Raw genomic sequence first — 17577 nt, forward strand, 5'->3', positions numbered from 1 at the left:
AACCTCAGTTCTCAATGATACAAGTTTATGCAGCATATTTATTTATTCATTTGCTTGTCCTGACTGGGTTTTCCCAGAGAAACCCCTGAAAACAACTTATTTCCAGACTCCCTTGACACCTGGCTTGTGGTTTGGGTTTCTTTGGGGATTTTTTTGTGGTTTTGGCTTTTTTTTCAGCTTTATTCATATTTTTGTTATAAAGACATATAAATTTTAGGGGGCTGTTCACAGCAAGCTCACCGTTAATAACTTAGGAGGAGGGTAGAAGATGTTTGAGCAGAAGCACACCTTGAAGCAGAGAGGAAAGGAGATAAATTAAAACCCTGGATCTGGCACCAGCTTTCTGTTCCTGCTCCCTATCAGCAAGATCATTAGCTGAATAAATGGTAGTTAAAAACCCATTAACAAAAGTCAGATTTACTAGGTTAGATCAATTAGGTTTTCCAACTCGCAAGCCTTAAAGAGGAAGCTCATTCTGACCAAAGTTAGATAACTTCTGATTGCTGCCTCTCTTCTTCAATCCCTTCTCAATTGCTTCCTTCAGTGGAGAGGTTTGGGGAGGTACAGGGAATAGGTTATGCTTTCTGATATTCATAGAAAGGGTTGTTTTTTCTATTTTAATTAATTTTATGTATTTCATTTTTTCTTTCATGAGCTGAAACTCTGAGCAGGAAATGAAAGGCAAGATGGATCTTGCTAGATAAACACAACTGGATTTCATATTGCTGATACTGTTCTTTCTCCTGGGGTTCATACCAGCGCTGCAGTGGTACTGCTGGCTGTAACCATTCAAGCTCAACAGCCCACTGGGACCAATTACTGCATTTACAGTAAAACATGCAGGGAAATGTATCTCCCTATCTCCATATAGCCAAGTTTACTGAAGGATAACCTACTATATTACACAGATTAATACTCCAGTGAGTAAATTAATCCTTAGAATTTCACTCACTACTTGCGGCTTATAAATTTTAATTGGCTTTAAACTGCCACATGAATTTATGTGTATGTATGTTGATGAAATAGAAGAGATCAGAAATTATCCTATTAATATTCAGAACTCAAAAATAGGGAAACAGGATATGTTGGGACCAATTTATAAACATATATAAATGTTTGCAAAGCAGGATTCAAACTTCTTTCAGAGGTGCATCATCATAGTTTGCATAGAATTCCACTGAGGAGGAAAGTAGCAGCATTAGATGACATTAAAAGGCCATTTCAGAAAGAGAAGTGCTTCCATTTTGCAAAAGGACAGATCCAGAGCTGAAGGGTAAGCAGTGCTTGTACTGTTTTTGATTGTAGAGTTACTGATGGCATTTGAGCAAAGCTACCAGTACAGCAATCAGAACAGCTTTCTGATGCACCATACAAGAAAATATTTCTGCAACAAAGAATTATGGCACCAAACTTGCAAAGATTTTTGAAGTGGTTAATGATTTAGATTCACATCTTCAGGAAATCAGACACCCTCAGAAAGTTGCCATTAGGACAAAACTTTCCTTCTGATATGGAATTGTTCACAAAGATTTAGTTCAGTGTTGAACGTTCCAACACTGGATCAGGATACAATTTTGGGTGTTGTTTTTTTTCTGCTGGGTGGGCTTCTATGTGCTTGGGTAGGGAACCTGTTTTATTGCTGGCTTCTGCTGCTGCTGCTTCTGCATTTTGCTGTGCTTTTCTGCAAATGGGCTAAGGTAATTGTGCATTGCACCATTCCCAGTGACACTCTTCATCTCAACCCAGAGGGTTTTTTTTGTGTTACTTTCCCTCCCTTAGGTGCAGGGAGAGAGTGGGCCTTGTGAGAGTGGGCTGTGTTAACCCAAGACAATCCATATTAGACCTTCTCTTGCGGAGAGAGGGGCTTGTGAGAGCAGGCTCTGTTAGCTCAGGACACCTTGGAAGTCACAGCCCTCCTTACAATACTCAGTAATACAACTGAAAAGGTGGTGCAACAAGTAAGTCTATAGACACATATGCAGCGAGCCCTGCATGTCTTTGTCTTGTGTGCTACAGCTGCGCATGGCATCAGCAAGTTAAAACACAACTTGAAATAAACAGAGACTGAGTACATCTCCATAGTCCAGATTTCCTTTCTAGGCTATCTGGAAATACTGACTGAACTAGAGAATGCCTTTTTGTAAAGCCACCCTTTGGGTCAAAACCTAAGGGGCTAATAAGCAAAAGCTGTTATAAAAAGAGACCTTACTTCTAGATATTTCTTTCTAGTGTATTTCTCTATCAGTTTAACAGGATGCTCTTTTGACTTTGCTATATTGTCTTTTGTTTGTAATTAAAAAGACAGTGAAGACACTGTTTCACTCACACATTTAATATCTTGCTCTTTCTTTTAAGCATCTCCAATTGATGAATAAAAGCGGCAAAGCTTTGGCAGTCTTAGAGAGAGATCCCAGAGTTTGTCTATCTTTATCTGAGTTCATAACTTCTTAAGGCTGCTCTCCTTGAATTGTAGGTTAAGCTGATGATCCCCAGAGCATTCAAACACATCTCAGTTAAGCAGTTGTTCTTCCACCATCTTATCCAGAGGAAATGAGCTATTGAATCTTTCAGCCATTGCTCCTGATCTTCTTTTTCTCTGGGCTTTCAGACTCTGAGCAGCCATCAGGGTAGGAAATCCAGGCCCCAAGGATAGCAGTAGAAAACCCCTCTGCCTCACCCGGCTCTGATAAAAAGAAGCTATTACACTACTGACCTGGTAACCCTGCTGCACAGAAATTGAGCTGCTTCTGTGTCTTTTACAGAATCAGTACCCACAGCTGGGATTAGATACAACCCTTCCTCTCAGGGCAGATGCTGATCAACCTGTAAGGCTGTTCTGCCCTCTAGGAGTCTTTTGGTACACCATCAACCTTTTTCTTCCATAGAACAAATAGAGAGGGGAAAAAATTGTTATTCTCCCTTTAAAAAAAAAGACCAGTCTGAGCTACTTTGGTTGTATTTTACCCAGTTTTTTCTATTGTTTCCATTCACAGTGCACTGGTATGTTTTGATAGGATCTCTTCTTGGTAAGATCTCAGCACCTTCAAGTAGATTAATAAGAAAGAAAAGTAACATCTCTTACACATTTATTCTTTTAATCCCTTTGGAGAAGAACATTGTATAATCACGTGCTGTCCTCCACTTCTTTTGTTGTATGCTGTGTGTCAGCTGGAAATCAAAAGATGGCCCTTCTTTTAGGTTCTCTCTCAAGTGCTATCCAATCCATCCAGATTGCCCCAGATAGAAGGGATTCACAGGTTTTTTGTTTGGCAGTTTAGTAGGGCAGAACTATAACATTTCTAGGATGCTTTATTGCTTTGACAAACTTTAGGAAAACAGATGAGAGATCAGCCTGTTCTCTCCCTTCTGAAATGTGTTGGGCCAAAACATCAAAGAAATAGAGTTTTTCAGAACAGTCTTGGCTGGACACATTGTACAATTAGACCTAGCACATTACATCTAGGACAATAAACTTAGTAGATACTAGAAGACCTATTCATTCATTAGACTAATCAAGCTAGTGCTGTCTGGACATTAAAACAGGAGGCATGAGCGCTTTATGCAAACAAAACAGCTGTAATAACTTTCTGATAACTATTTTCAGGCTGAGTAAAGCTAGAGGATATTACTCAAGGGTAGCAGAGAGATGTCCTTTGCACAGCAGCAAAACCTGTCTATGCACAGAAAAATTAAACATATGATTGAGAACCACAGCACAGCATGCTCAGTGCAGATATAAAGGTAATGTTGCAGCTGTGTTTCTATAAGAATCCAGACTCACTGAATTCACATCTGGTTTTTAGGAAGATATCTTCTACAATTTGTTTTGAGAAATGGACAAAAGGTGCTTGAATTAAAGCAAGAATGGAAGAAAGATGCAGTTATTAGGAGTGTTAATTGTATTTGCAACTTTCTCAACAAAATACAGACAAAAAAAAAAAGAGCAAATAGAGGTTCTAGGGTTTGTGTTCCTACAAAGTCAATATAACCTTGGGGTTTTTTTTAGATCTGAGGTTTTAAAATCATCCTCATAGTATGGCTTGGGTTGGAAGGAACCTTAAAAAAAACCTAGTTCCAACTCTCCTGCCAGAGGCAGAAAAAAACCTTCCTCTAGCTCAGGTTGCTTGTAGCCCCATTCAAACAGCAGGAGCACCGGCATGCACTTGTACACGTCCCTGTGTGTATGTGCATATTACCATACAATAAGCACACAGATCATACAATGCCTCAGAAGAATCAAGGTCCACAAGCATTTTTTTTCATACATCACCTCATAGTTTGATAAAGCAGAGTGGCAGGTGACTGTATTTACCTTGGTTGGGTGCACATTCTTCTTACCTGCAGGCATGTGAAGACACCTTCCCACAGATTCCTGCTAGTGACACTCGTTTTCTTCACCACTTCGTATGTGGCGTGAACTGGAAGGATAGTCTGGCAAAATCCTTAGGGAAGAAAGAAAGAACCTAGGAGAAGGGAATATTATGTACAGAAATGAGTATCAAAAATAGGATGGAAGGGCAGAGGAAAGCCTAAGGACGGTGCAGTGATGGGTGTGTATTCTGGAGACAGTTTGGAAGGAGAGTAAGGTTCTTGAAAACTGAAACTCTTCATTTCACCACTCTTCTCCAGCCTAATCAAAGGAATGCTGTTTCCTAGTTTAAAGACTTGCTGATGTCCTGGTCCTGTACATGGAGATTGTGTGACTACTGTATTAAAATTTTGTTCAGCTCCCCCTAAACAAGCGTCCAGGTTCTGCCCGGATCAACTTAGATGGAATCCATATATCACAGTGTTTCTTCCTTTGGATAATTAAATAGTATTTATATCAATGTCTTCAAACATCTCAATGACTATTAACAACTTTGTGCTGCAAGAAACAGTACTGAGAATTCTTTTCAAGAGGACTGTCCTGAAGCTGAGCCTTTCTTATTGAGCTGGTTACTTGTACTCCTCCACATGCATCCAACTGATAGAAATCCCATCACTTATCCTTATCTGTGAGATATCCTCTAATTTGATATGAAAGTGTAAAAATGTTTTGAGAAATAGATCTCGGCAGAATTTACTGCAGATGCCCTACAAACCTCTTTCAGTGGAATCATTTATCAAATATGTGAGAACATGTCAGACTGAGGATTTCTGAGCCATGTCCTAAATTGCATTTTATATATGGATTAATGAATGAAGTAATAAATCAAGAAAGACTGCTGTGCTCTGATTACTCTCTGTTCCTCATATACAACTTATTTCAATGTCCTACCTGCAAGGCAATGGGGGGAAGCAAGGGGGAGGGTTAACACAGAGGTAAGACTGCAGAGAATCAGCTTTGCTCTTTGAAGTCAATCTACCTAATGCTGCTTACCCTTTTGTGATTGCATTTGCACCACGTTGCCAAAAAGATGTGTGGAAGGAAAGCTGCCTACCAACTGACAATCAACTGAGCATGAGCAAGCAGTGTGCCCAGGTGGCAAAGGCGGCCAATGGCATCCTGGCTTGTATTAGAAATACCTTGTCCAGCAGGAGGAGGGAGGTGATTGTCCCCTTGTACTCTGCTCTGGTGATGCCACACCTCTAGTATTGTGTTCAGTTTTGGGCACCTCATTACAAGAGAGATGTCAGGGTGCTGGAGTGAGTGCAGAGGAGGACAACAAAGCTGGCGAAGGGCCTGGAAAATAAATCTTACAAAGAGTAACTGAAGGAGCTGGGGCTGATGCTGGTCTCTTCTCAGAGGTAAATAGTGATAGAACGAGAAGGAATGTCCTCAAACTACAACTGGGTAGGGTTAGACTAGATATTCAGGTGTGGGTTTTTTTCATAGGAAGAGTAGTCAGATCTTGGAATGGGCTGCCCAGGGAGGTGGTTGAGTCACCACCCCTGGATGTGTCTAAAAGTCATTTAGATGAGATGCTTGGGTATATGGTTTAGGATGAACCTTGTAGAGTAGGGTTATCAGTTGGACATGGTGATTCTGAGGGTCTTTTCTGACCTGAATGTTTCTGTGATTCTGTGAAAACAGAATTCTTCCCTCTCAAAGATACTCATGTGTATTCTGGGAATGGATTTCTTCACACATGGCATAATTACCAGCAATCTTCTAGGAAAAAAACAAGTATGATTTACAGCATAATGGTTCTTTGTCTTTAGTAAAGTGTGGAAATACATCTCACAAACTTAGGCATTGTTATTCTTCTTATTCCCCCAAAGTGTTGAACTGTAGCCTTACTAGGAGCACCAGTAGTTAAATACATAGTCCTAAAGGTCTCCGTTATACCAGAAACCAGGACTGATTTCACTGTCCAATCAAGCTGAGATAAATTGTTAGAAGGTAAACTGAGACCATGTGAGAACATTTACATGAAGGAGTTATGCCAGTTATCCATTTTCCTAAAATGATGTGAAATTGCCATACACACAAACCCAGAATGACATGGAAATGCATTAAATGTCATAGTCTACATCCAGACAACTCTTGGCAGGTAGTAAGGAAAGACTCCTGCATTCTGCTTTCAAAGACTTTAATAAAGCAAATTTTCATGTTGCAGCTAGTGGAATCTATTTGGATTTCTTTTCTTTCAGGCATTATGTCTTCAGGAAGGACTGTAGATGAGGTGGAGACATTTCTGGCTCCCAACAGTGGAGGCTTGTATAGCTTGCGATCACAAGCACTCTGACAACGTTTACTATATTGTTGTTGGAAAATCCCCCTTGCCCATCCTGAAGCTTTTATTTTCTCCTTATCCCTCATTTGCATTCTTTCATCCAAACAACACCACAAGTTTAGTGTTTGACAGGTTGTCATCAGCATCATTCCTATCCTGAGGGCTAGATCCATGATGCACAATTGTTCTCTACAGTCTCTTTCATCATCTTTCCTATACAGCACAAAGGAGACTGCAAAACCATTGCAATGTTTACCATGCATGCTGCTGTAGAAAGGGGGGGATAACACATTTTAGCATTGAAAAGGGTGGATGCCAGATTAATATGACAAACCTGGAAGAGGCTGGATAGATAAGCAGGAAGAGCTGACATAAGGTGCAGGAGAATGGGTTTTAAATTGGTGCTGAAACAAGCCATGTTAGCACTGATGTCACAAATTCATAGAGTGTTTGCATACTACAGCAAGTGTTTGTTTTCTCCTTAGGGACAGTTTGCATTTGTTACAGCTGACAAGAAACAAAGGTGAGGAAGAAAGAGCTAGCATGTTTTAAAGTGTGACAGGGGGAAGAAGTATTCATGTTTTTGTGGTTGGAGAATAGTTGGCTCTCTGCAGTTTAAACATACTACAATTGGTGAAGGGTAGGAGCCCTTCAAAAGCAGTGATGTTAAGGAAACAAAATGGAAATTGTGGGCTAAATTCTGAATCCTGAACTGGCCAGGGTGCTGTCTGACAGAGGACTCCAGAAACTTGAAATCAAACAGACAGTGGTGACTTGGGAAACCATTTTCCAGTCACTTACACTTTAGTCATCCTATCTGCATAATATAAAATTGCTCTGACTGTATTTATTCCTTAAGTAGAAGGAGCAGATTATCTGTAAATTCAGCACACTCACACATACTCACTCCCAGTGCAGTCTGACTCCAAAAATATCCCAATATTTGAGTTTGGGTGGGGTCTTTTTTTGTCACTCCTGTGCACATAGAGAATTTAGAAGATAGTAGCTGATAGCAATCCATGAGCAGTGATGGCTAACAAGGGATAGCTCATTTCCCTTTGTTGTCTGGGTTGGCTCCATAGAAGAATAAATGCTAAAATCAGGAAGAACTGTTTAACTACAATGAGTAGATGTACTCACTGGATTGCATCATGAAGAAGTTTAACATACAGCCACATTTTAAAAGAATTAAGTCTTTCTCAATCATATCAAGTATTTAAGAAAACAAAAATATTTGTCTATATAGTGCAAATTTTAGGAGCTCAGAATTGAGATGCAAAATGAAATCACTATTTCAGGGTAGAACTCTGGCTGCTTATTGTAGAGTGACCATAACTGTGCAATTTCCTGTTGCAGTATGAGAAGAAATTAGGACTATTGTTAATTTCATTGTATTTTTCTAGTATTTGTAGAGATTTCTTTTTCTAATTGGAGATCCCTAACACATACTACAAGAGGCAGATCAATGGTGAATTTATGTCCTCCTACACACCTGGAATAGGTTAACCACTTTCGGATGACACCTCATTGGCTAGGCAATTTCTTGTTCTGTTCTTGCACTATCAGATGCTTAATAACCCAGCTCAGTAGAGAGAGTGGAATGAGATAGGCCAGGCAAGCTCTGAAGAAGAATTGTAAGGAATTTGAGGGTTTGTGTATTTGTTTTTCTCATGTAATAGTCTTAGCCTTCCTTTAGATTTACAGCATCAGGGAATGGTTTCAGTATTTTATCCATGTATCAATTACTCTCTGCAGAGGGCTTCACTGTATATCGACAATATTGCACTTGTGCAGTAAAAACAAGTGCCCCAGGTTGAGATTATAGGGTTAAAACATCTTGTGGGGACTAGAAGATTGTTATTCAATCCCATAATTCTGCTATCTCTTTATAAACTCATAACAAGACCAGCTCGTTCTCCTTTCCTCCTCCTCCTGCCCTGTGTCTGGCAGGAGCCACTTTATCAGGAAGAACATTTAAGCAGTAGGCCTGTTTTGGAGACTGAATTCAAGCACCTATTTGTAGCTGTAGGTTCCTTCCCAGCTCAAAGTATCCTCTCACAGTGCAGTTATTGACCTGTGATGACACCTGATCTATTTTGGATCTAAGTGTTCTAAATCGTTCAATAAGGTAATCAAATCAATAGGACAGATCTGGCTTCCTTAAGATTTCTTCCAGACTCCTGTTTCTACTTGACTTAGAGGTGGAGGCAGATGACTGTGGCCGTTTAAGCTGATTTTCTAGCTCAGACATAGGGGAGAGGTGAACATTCCAGGGATAGGCCATACAGTGGCAACAATGAATAAGTTAATATAATTTCACTGGAGCATCAAGAGCTTTATGTCTAGAAGCACAGCTTGCTCTTTTCCCTTGCTGGCTTCTGCTGCTTGAGCTGCACCTGCCTGCTATCTTCCCCCGCTGCTGTTTGGCTGCTGTTTTCACTGCTTCGCCACCACTTGACCCCCTCCCCATCTTCCTTAAGGTTATTTTTTTTTCCCCCCTCTCTAATAGTTTATTTCTCTTTATACTGTTATACTTAAACTATATGAAATACAATTTCATCTCTCCCTGACTTAAAAAAAAAAAATCTGTGTTGTGGTGAGTTTATTCTACTGAGGGAGGGATCCAGCCTAACGCCAGACAATGAAAAAAGTTAAACCCTTGCTACTGGCAGCGAGTGAATGCCAGCTTTTATGGAGTGCCTCTAGCCAATCTGCACCACATGGAGGTACGAAATCTAGACGCTGCCTATAGTCCTACAGGGATGCAAATGTCTCTAGAAAGCAGCCTCTGCTATCCCTACACAGGCATCTGGCCCACACGTAGTGAAAAAGCTCAGTTAACTCCTCCTATAGGAAACATGGAGAAGGGTGAATGTACCACTAATGTACCCAAACTGCAGCTGCAGTAAAGCACAGTGAATATTCCTGTTTTTTAAAGAGTGCCATGCATATCAAAGCTTTCTCAGTCTTAATTACAAGACAAAAAAATTGTACAAACCCCTCACTGTATGTCTTCATTTCCTCTCTCATCTGCTCCGGCATTTTAATATCCAGATTTTCGTTTGAAACAGATGCCTCAGCTTTAGCACTCTCTTGTAATGTCTTAATATTCTAGGTAAGACTGAAGATAGAGGGAAAAAAGCTGCTACACCGAGCACAACTTTTGGAGCAAATGTGCTTGAACATTCATTAAACAACATTTAATTTAAACACCCAAACTCTAAAAGCAGCAGCATATGGGCCTGTTTTATTTTCCATAAACCGAATAGGAGGTTGTGCCATTAGTTTATGCAGACATAATATTCATTACAGATGAAGTATGTTTTCCTTTAGGGAACATGCCATGATTCCTGTAGTGTTGTCATTCCCCCAAAAGGTTCAGTATAGTTGCCATAGGAAGTACCCCTCCTTGGCTATGTGCTTCAAAATGTAAACACAACTGCCATAGATCTTCATCGGCAAGGGGAACCTGGGGCAAATTACATTCTTTAATTAGAAAGAAACAAAAGGCAGGCACTCTCCCTTTTCACTCTTTTCCCGTGCTTATGAGCCTGTCTTGACTACATAGTTTGCAACACAGGTTTTCTCCTTACTCTTCACGACGGAAGATTTTTGCATCAATAACTGCACGATATGTGGTTCTACAGTCCTCTGCTGGCTGAAGGATTACTATGCACAATGTCTTGGAGAATCTAAGATGTTTTCTGTCCCCACCTTCATTGAAAAGCAAGATACTTGCTTTTGAAGCTTGTGTAGATAGAGAATGGCTAAATAATAAAAAAAATAAACATCTTCAGTACTCAGCCAACCCCACAAAGTATTTTACAAGTGGTTTTGCATTTCAAGACAGTTCTTTAGGTAGCAAAAGGAACTGGCAGGGTGAGTGGGACAGAAGGGGATAAAAAGAGACTAGAGGATAAGAAGAGACTAGGGTTAATAACTACTTCCCCCATACACACACACTTCAAACATTAAAATCAGTAGTGGTTTTAGACTAATGAACAGAGGGACAAAAATTCTGAATGAGTTGTAAGCCACAGAAAAGTACCTTTAGTTCAGCAGTCAGTTATGGGCACAGCTGAGTTCTGAGAAGAGAGAAATACAATATTGGTCTATCATCACTGACAAAAGTCAAAGTTAAGCCCCACATGAAGTACTGGAAATGTGTTTCTGAGACAAGGAAATCTGTCTAAGGCATCTGCTATGCAGCAGAAATGGTTAAAAGACTATCAAGGAGTCCCATAACCTCTAAAGAGAGCTTTTACAGAAAGACAATTAATCTAATGAGCTACCTGAACCCAGCAGAAAGCATTATCTGCTCATAGGTAGGAGCATTGCACCCAGGTGATAGCACTGGCTGAAACATCAAACATGGACTAGCTGCTGGGCTGAAACATAAAGGTTACACTGCTATCAACCAGACTGTTACAGATAATGACCAGAAGCAAAGCTCTTTGAGACTTGCTTGCATCATGAATCATTTAGTTACCAAGGGGGTCAAAAACTGAACAGGTATGCTAGAGAGGTGGTCTATACCCCATGTGCCAGTGTTTAAGAAGCATCTGGACAGTGCCTTGCCTAACAGGGCTTTAGCTTAGTGAGGTGTTTGGACTGGATGATTATTGTGGGGCCCTTCCAACTTAAACCATCTATTTGCATACATTTGTACTTATTGTTGTAAAACACTCAGGTACTTTAAAAATAGCTTTTTACTTTATCCTTCTGCATTTCATGTGTGAAGCAGGCATACAAATCTCTAACAGTCTGGAACTTACTGCTAAGACAGCCTACAACTGTCTTCAAGACTGGCTCAAGTTTTTCCTAAGGAGACTTTCCAAGGTTTGGTCTGGGCAGCACCATGGTAAAGCTTCTGTAAAGTACCTTAGTTGTACACTGAGACTTTTCTCCAGGTCACCAGACATGCCACACCTATGAAGTACTGCCAGGAACCAAAAGAATACTGCTGAACAAAAGGTATTTTAAAGCACTGATTTATCACAGTGAAAGGAGATGGTTTATTATGTTCCAAAGAGTCACAAAAGGCAACTCACATTTATGCCTGTGAAGTCTTTCCACATAAAAATATGACAAAATATGTTGATGTGCATTTTACTTTGTGTTTAATGCCACGATTACTTGTCATTTCTTTGAGTTTAGGCAATTCAATTTCACCATGTTTTCTGTTTTATGATTAATATAGGACTTTGGCTTTAAAAAAACCCAAACACTATGCTGTTCAAGTGAAATATACTCAATTAATTCCTCAAAATCATAAGGGTTTAATATTTGTATGTGAATATGAAGCTGTTTCTCAAATCCCATGTCCTTACCTTCAGTCTTGCCTATTGTAAAGCCCTGCAGATCAACCTGATTTTCTTCAGCAATCAGAACTGATCATTTGAAATACATACTTAAAACATGACTTCTGACAGCTCTTGAATTTTACAACACCCCTCTACTTGCCTCTAAAAAACAGATAATAAGGCTTAATTTCATTTCTGCTCTCTAGTGTGATCCATCCAATTTTAAGTGAACCAATGAAACAAACTAGGCAAAACCTATTGATCAGCATTTAAAAGAAAAGCAAACAACCTGTTGCCCCCTTGAATTTAGAAACATTAAGCCACTTCCACTGTGATTTTTACATTGGCTGTTGAACAGAAAATACTGAAAATCTGGAGTGTCAGTCCTTTTTCTACATACAGCCAACATTTGCAGGAGGTATGGACCTGAATAAATTTGTTGCAGGAAACTTGTATTACTAGTGATTGAAAACTGTTACCAAATCAACACCAGTGATGCCTGGCTTAGACTAGCAAAAGGTGTAACAGGGTAGCAGTACAATCAAGTTAGATCATGACATGCAGTGAAGCACGCTTCCTCTGATGCAGGTCAGTTTGTATTCTGGCCAGATTCATTGGGTAACAAACTCTTTTTAACCCAATGAACTCAAGTACAAACCATTACCATCTACCTCAGTGTAGCACTGTACTCAGTTTTGGCTGTTATAAACATGTACTGCCTTAAGAGACGCATGCTCTGAATGTCCTTCTGCTTCAGCACACTACTTGACCTTATTTTAGATCTGTGCATGAACTGCAGTAACTGGAAAGGAAGATGGAGCTTTTTATTAGCAGCAGTGGCTGTCCACAACCAGCTCTTGTAAAACACAAAATTACCTTCTAGCACACAATGTGTCTTTCAACCACTCTTAGAGCTGTTCCATTAGCCAGAGCCTTTACAGAGAGCGAAAACCAAAACTAGGAAGAAATTTAACTGAATTTTAGATGAGGATAAAATTCCACAGGGAAATTTTTAAGGACATAACAAGAGTGCACAAATGTTAGCTACAAACAGAAGGCCAAGTTTCCATTTAATCCCTTGAAAACATACGAGTCCAAAAGCATTAACTTACTAGGATGTGCCTATTTTCCTGACACCAACTTGTCAAAGGTTATTTAAACATTTTAATTTCTCACCTTAGAGGGATCATAACAAATGTGTTTATAGAAATAACTCAGTCATATTGTTATCATGTTAGAAATTTAATGCATAAAAGAAATTTGCTACCTCTGTTGTAAAGTTCCTGTGCTTAGATGACACTTCACCAGCATTAATATATATATACATATTTTCCCCTAAACACTCATGTTGTCTCAGGACCATGAAGATACCTGTCAAAAAAAAGGGCTCAGTGTATGTAGTTTCTCCAACAGCAGCACATGAGCAGGAAAGATTCACAATCAGAATTTCACACTTACTGTACAAATCTAAACAGCTACTGTTGGACAGTGATCATAGAAGATCATAGAATCTTAGAAGATCATAGAATCAGTCAGGTTGGAAGTGACCTCCAAGATCACCCAGTCCCACCTAGCACCCAGCCCTAGCCAGTCAACTAGACCATGGCACTAAGTGCCTCAGCCAGGCTTTACTTGAACACCTCCAGGGATGGTGACTCCACCACCTCCCTGGGCAGCCCATTCCAATTCAAATCACTCTCTGGCAAGAACTACCTCCTAACATCCAGCCTGTACTTGCCCCAGCACAACTTGAGACTGTCCCCTTTTTCTGTGCTGGTCGCTTGGGAGAAGAGACCAACCCCCACCTGGCTACAACCTCCATTCAGGTAGTTGTAGACAGCAATGAGGTCACCCCTGAGCCTCCTCTTCTCTAGGCTAAACAACCCCAGCTGCCTCAGCCTCTCATTTGTGTAGGAAACTAATGATATTAATTTTATACAGAAACTGATCAGAATAATATGGACAAGTTTCTTCCAAGTGTGGCAAAGATTTGATATCCATCTTCATACTTTATTCCTCAACACATTTTCTGGTAACTGCAACAACCCACATCATCCTTCTACCCCTCTATTGATTGGTGCCAGCCTTCTTGTAGCAGATCAGCTTCATTTTTTCCCCTCAGCATTTTTTTCCTCAAGCCTGCTACAAACTGCTTCCCTAGCCAAAGCAACCTCATTGCCCAAGTGACATCAGATGTTAATCTTTCATCTATATACCAACTGTTACTGTGTTTATGATGCCAGGACACTTATCTCTGGTCCTCCAGACTCTGCTTCCATGGTAACTGTTTCTTTGATCTGCTCTGGTTTGTCTTTTGCCTTCTAGACAAGCACCTCCAGCTAGAGGCCACCATTACCTGGCTGCCCCTTGCATCTCACTGAACAGAGATGAAGCCTCAGCAAGAAGCTTAACTACTTGATCCAGTTTCAGTTAAATCAAGCCCTGAGGCTTCTGCCCATCTTTTTGAGTATTTCGCAGGAAGATTTCATGTGTTCTTAGTACTCCAATTATGCAATTCTGATTCCTTCCTACAAGTCCTAAACATTTTTTGAGACAATTGTATCCTCTGTAAAAAAACACTCAAGTCTTAGCCAGTAAAAATGTTAATGAAAGCCCTTCCATATATACCAATTTGAGGTTATTCATCAATGGTTTAATTTACAAGTTCAGTCTACTTTGGACTCCAGATTGGTCAACCAATAGTAAAATACTTGAGATGATGAAATTTGAAGGTCAGGCTAAAGTGTAAAAGCAGGCAATAATGACAGAAACTAGTATCTATAGATAGGCTGTGCCAAGACCAGCAGGAAATAAAAGGGTACCTTTAGCTCACAGTAGGGAAAGAAGTGAAGATTCCTGTTCATCAGTTCTCTCCACTTAATTGTTGTACCTCCCACAGGAAAGGGGATTAACCTATAGTCTTCGCAGCATGACATATGCATTAAACTCCTGAATTACAGAACATCTGCTACACATTGCTTACACTGTAGTCCAGGAAGGCAAAGTGCTGGCAGAACAGAAACTCACAGGAAGAGTTGCTAACATCTCCAGCCGGATGAAGCACCGAGATTTCAGATGACAGCTCTTCCATCGCTTGCAAGGTTCCAGGTGGAATGACAGGACAAAGAAAGATACATCAACCCAGAATATTGCAAAACAGTGGAAAAACTCAAAGGAGTTGACTTGACAGGAGAGAATTCATCTTCTTTTCAGCCTATCTTATGACAAATGGCTATGGAAGTCTTCTTTCTGTTGCTGTCTTGCATTGCTATGTTCACATCACCCCCTAGTGATTGTTCAACTACATTTAACAGCATGACCTTTGATGTTGACCATTATACACAGAAAGTTTAGTACAGGTACTACCTTCAGAACAAGTTGAAGTTCTACATTTGCTCCATATTCCTTACAAGCTTTGTTTGCCAAAAGCTTACTATCACTTACTCAAAACTTATCTACAGACTTAAGAATTTAGTGCACAAATGCTGCTTTTAATACTTCTCCACCAATTCTCCTGAATTGAGTACATGTATACAATAAGGAAGAACATCTAATAGCTACCTACCTTTGAAGGTCTGTCTGCCAAGCAAAAAAGCCTTTTAACCTCCACAAGCTTTCCAAATCAAAACTATTACTTTAGAAGTAACAGCTGTTTCACCATCCACTCATCCAGCCACTAATCCAACCTTAAATGAATCCTTTAAAGCTACCAGATGAAAAATTAGGTGTGTACTTCAGTTTGCAGACCACAGACACTCCAACACCTGTCCTGGCAACTCAAGAATGAAGGCAACTCATGCCCAATTCCTTCATTAGCAAAGGCTGTAGCTGTGGAAGTATGCAGCTCTGAATATCCATGCCCATGTTTTGTTTTCTGTTCAGCTATATTCTATGGGTCTACATAACATAGGCAGACAAACAAGTACACCTTAGAAGGACTTTCCAAATTAGACTGAACACCAGATAACAAAAGCATACCCACCTCCATGAACTAACATTGCCTGCTTGGCATTAAGTGTCACTACTATCTATAGATTTGCTTCAAATTGATAATCGAAACAGTGGTTGCTTGGCTCTGAAAACACAATGCCAACAGTGCACCAATTGAATTTTCTCACATAGTACAAAATCCTAAAATCAGGCAGGGTTGGGACAAGGATCATCTAGTCCCAACCCCCCTGCCATGGGCAGGGACACCCTACCCTACATCAGGCTGGCCAGAGTCCCATCCAGCCTGGCCTTAAATGCTTCCAGGGACAAGGCCTCAACCACCTCCCTGGGCAACCCATTCCAGGGTCTCACCACTCATGCTCAACAATTTCCTCCTCACAACCAGCCTGAACCTACCCATCTCCAGCTTCACTCCTAGTCCTGTCACTCCCTGATATCCTGAAAACTCCTTCCCCAGCTTTTTTGTAGGCCCCCTTCAGATACTGGGAGGCCACAAGGTCACCTTGCAGCCTCCTCTTCTCCAGACTGAACAGCCCCAACTCTTTTCAGTCTGTCCTCACAGCAGAGCTGCTCCAGCCCTGTGATCATCCCAGTGGCCCTTCTCTGGACACACTCCAGCACATCCACATCCTTTTTATAATGGGGGCTCCAGAATTGGACAAACCCCTCCAGGTGGGGTCTCACCAGAGCAGAGTAGAGGGGAAGAATCACCTCCCTCCAATGGCTGGCCACACTTCTCCTGATGCAGCCCAGGATCTGGTTGGCACTCTGGGCTGCACGTGTACACTGCTGGCTCACGTTGAGCTTGTCGTCCAGCAGCACCCCCAGGTCCCTCTACTCAGGGCTGCTCTCCAGCCACTCACTGCCCAGCCTGGATTTGAGCTTGGGATTGCCCCGACCCAGATGCAAGATACTGAACTTGGTCTTGTTGAAATAGTAGCTTTCAAATCAGAACTGAAGGGCAAAGCAAGATTTTATTGGCATAGTTTATTTGATGTTAAAGCCAGATGACATGGTTCTTTCCAGAATAATCCCATACTTCTTCACAGAATCATCTAGTCTGTAAAGGAAAAGATGGATCAGTGCTACACGATTAAAAGTCTTTCCACTCATACCTGAAAAAAGCCTTTTTCAAACCAGTCAGGTGAACCATGCTGCCTTTCTTAGAACATAAAAGTTCAAAATTTCACAGTATTGTCAAATAATAACAAAAGCCTGGGTTATGGCACTTCTGTAGAAGAGCTCAAGAAACAGCAACTGTTTTACCAGCTCTGTGTTTAAGGCATTATACTCAGTTTGCCGACAGACTGTTCAAGTTGCTTCTCAAACTATTTCTAATAAACAGTTACTGCCCACAACACATATAACTTGTTTCTGCAGCAAAGATAGTTAAAAACCAGTTTAAGACCAGTCTGAAAGAGTATCAGGTTTGTCTATCAGCAATTTACTTAAGTGTCTCTAAGAAAGCAACAGAAATTTGCCCTCCAAATGGAAATTACAGCACTACGGTGAACTATCCTGTCCTTGGCATACCTACAACAGGAAAACATAAGCCTTGTTTACAATAACACTAAATAATCAACAGTTTAGCAACAGCAATTCTGAACTGATAATTTCAGTCTTTAGACTAATCAAGCATTTCATTAAGTATAAGTCACATAAAT

At 40.5% G+C, this 17577-nt stretch overlaps 1 protein-coding gene across 5 annotated transcripts in view; it reads right to left on the reverse strand.

Moving 5' to 3' along the window:
- Nucleotides 1-17577, reverse strand: part of RPS24 (ribosomal protein S24) — a 509972-nt gene that overhangs the window by 486931 nt on the left and 5464 nt on the right. For 2 of the 5 annotated variants that reach the window (XM_064145460.1, XM_064145462.1), the window contains one exon: nt 16886-16973. The exons of the other annotated variants lie outside the window; for them this stretch is intronic. The gene's annotated coding sequence lies outside the window, so the exon portion shown is untranslated. Of the gene's footprint in view, nt 1-16885; nt 16974-17577 lie in introns of those variants that run through there. 5 annotated transcript variants of the gene reach the window in all.

Source organism: Pogoniulus pusillus, chromosome 6, assembly GCF_015220805.1.
Source record: "Pogoniulus pusillus isolate bPogPus1 chromosome 6, bPogPus1.pri, whole genome shotgun sequence".
In the NCBI taxonomy this organism is placed as follows: Eukaryota; Metazoa; Chordata; class Aves; order Piciformes; family Lybiidae; genus Pogoniulus; species Pogoniulus pusillus.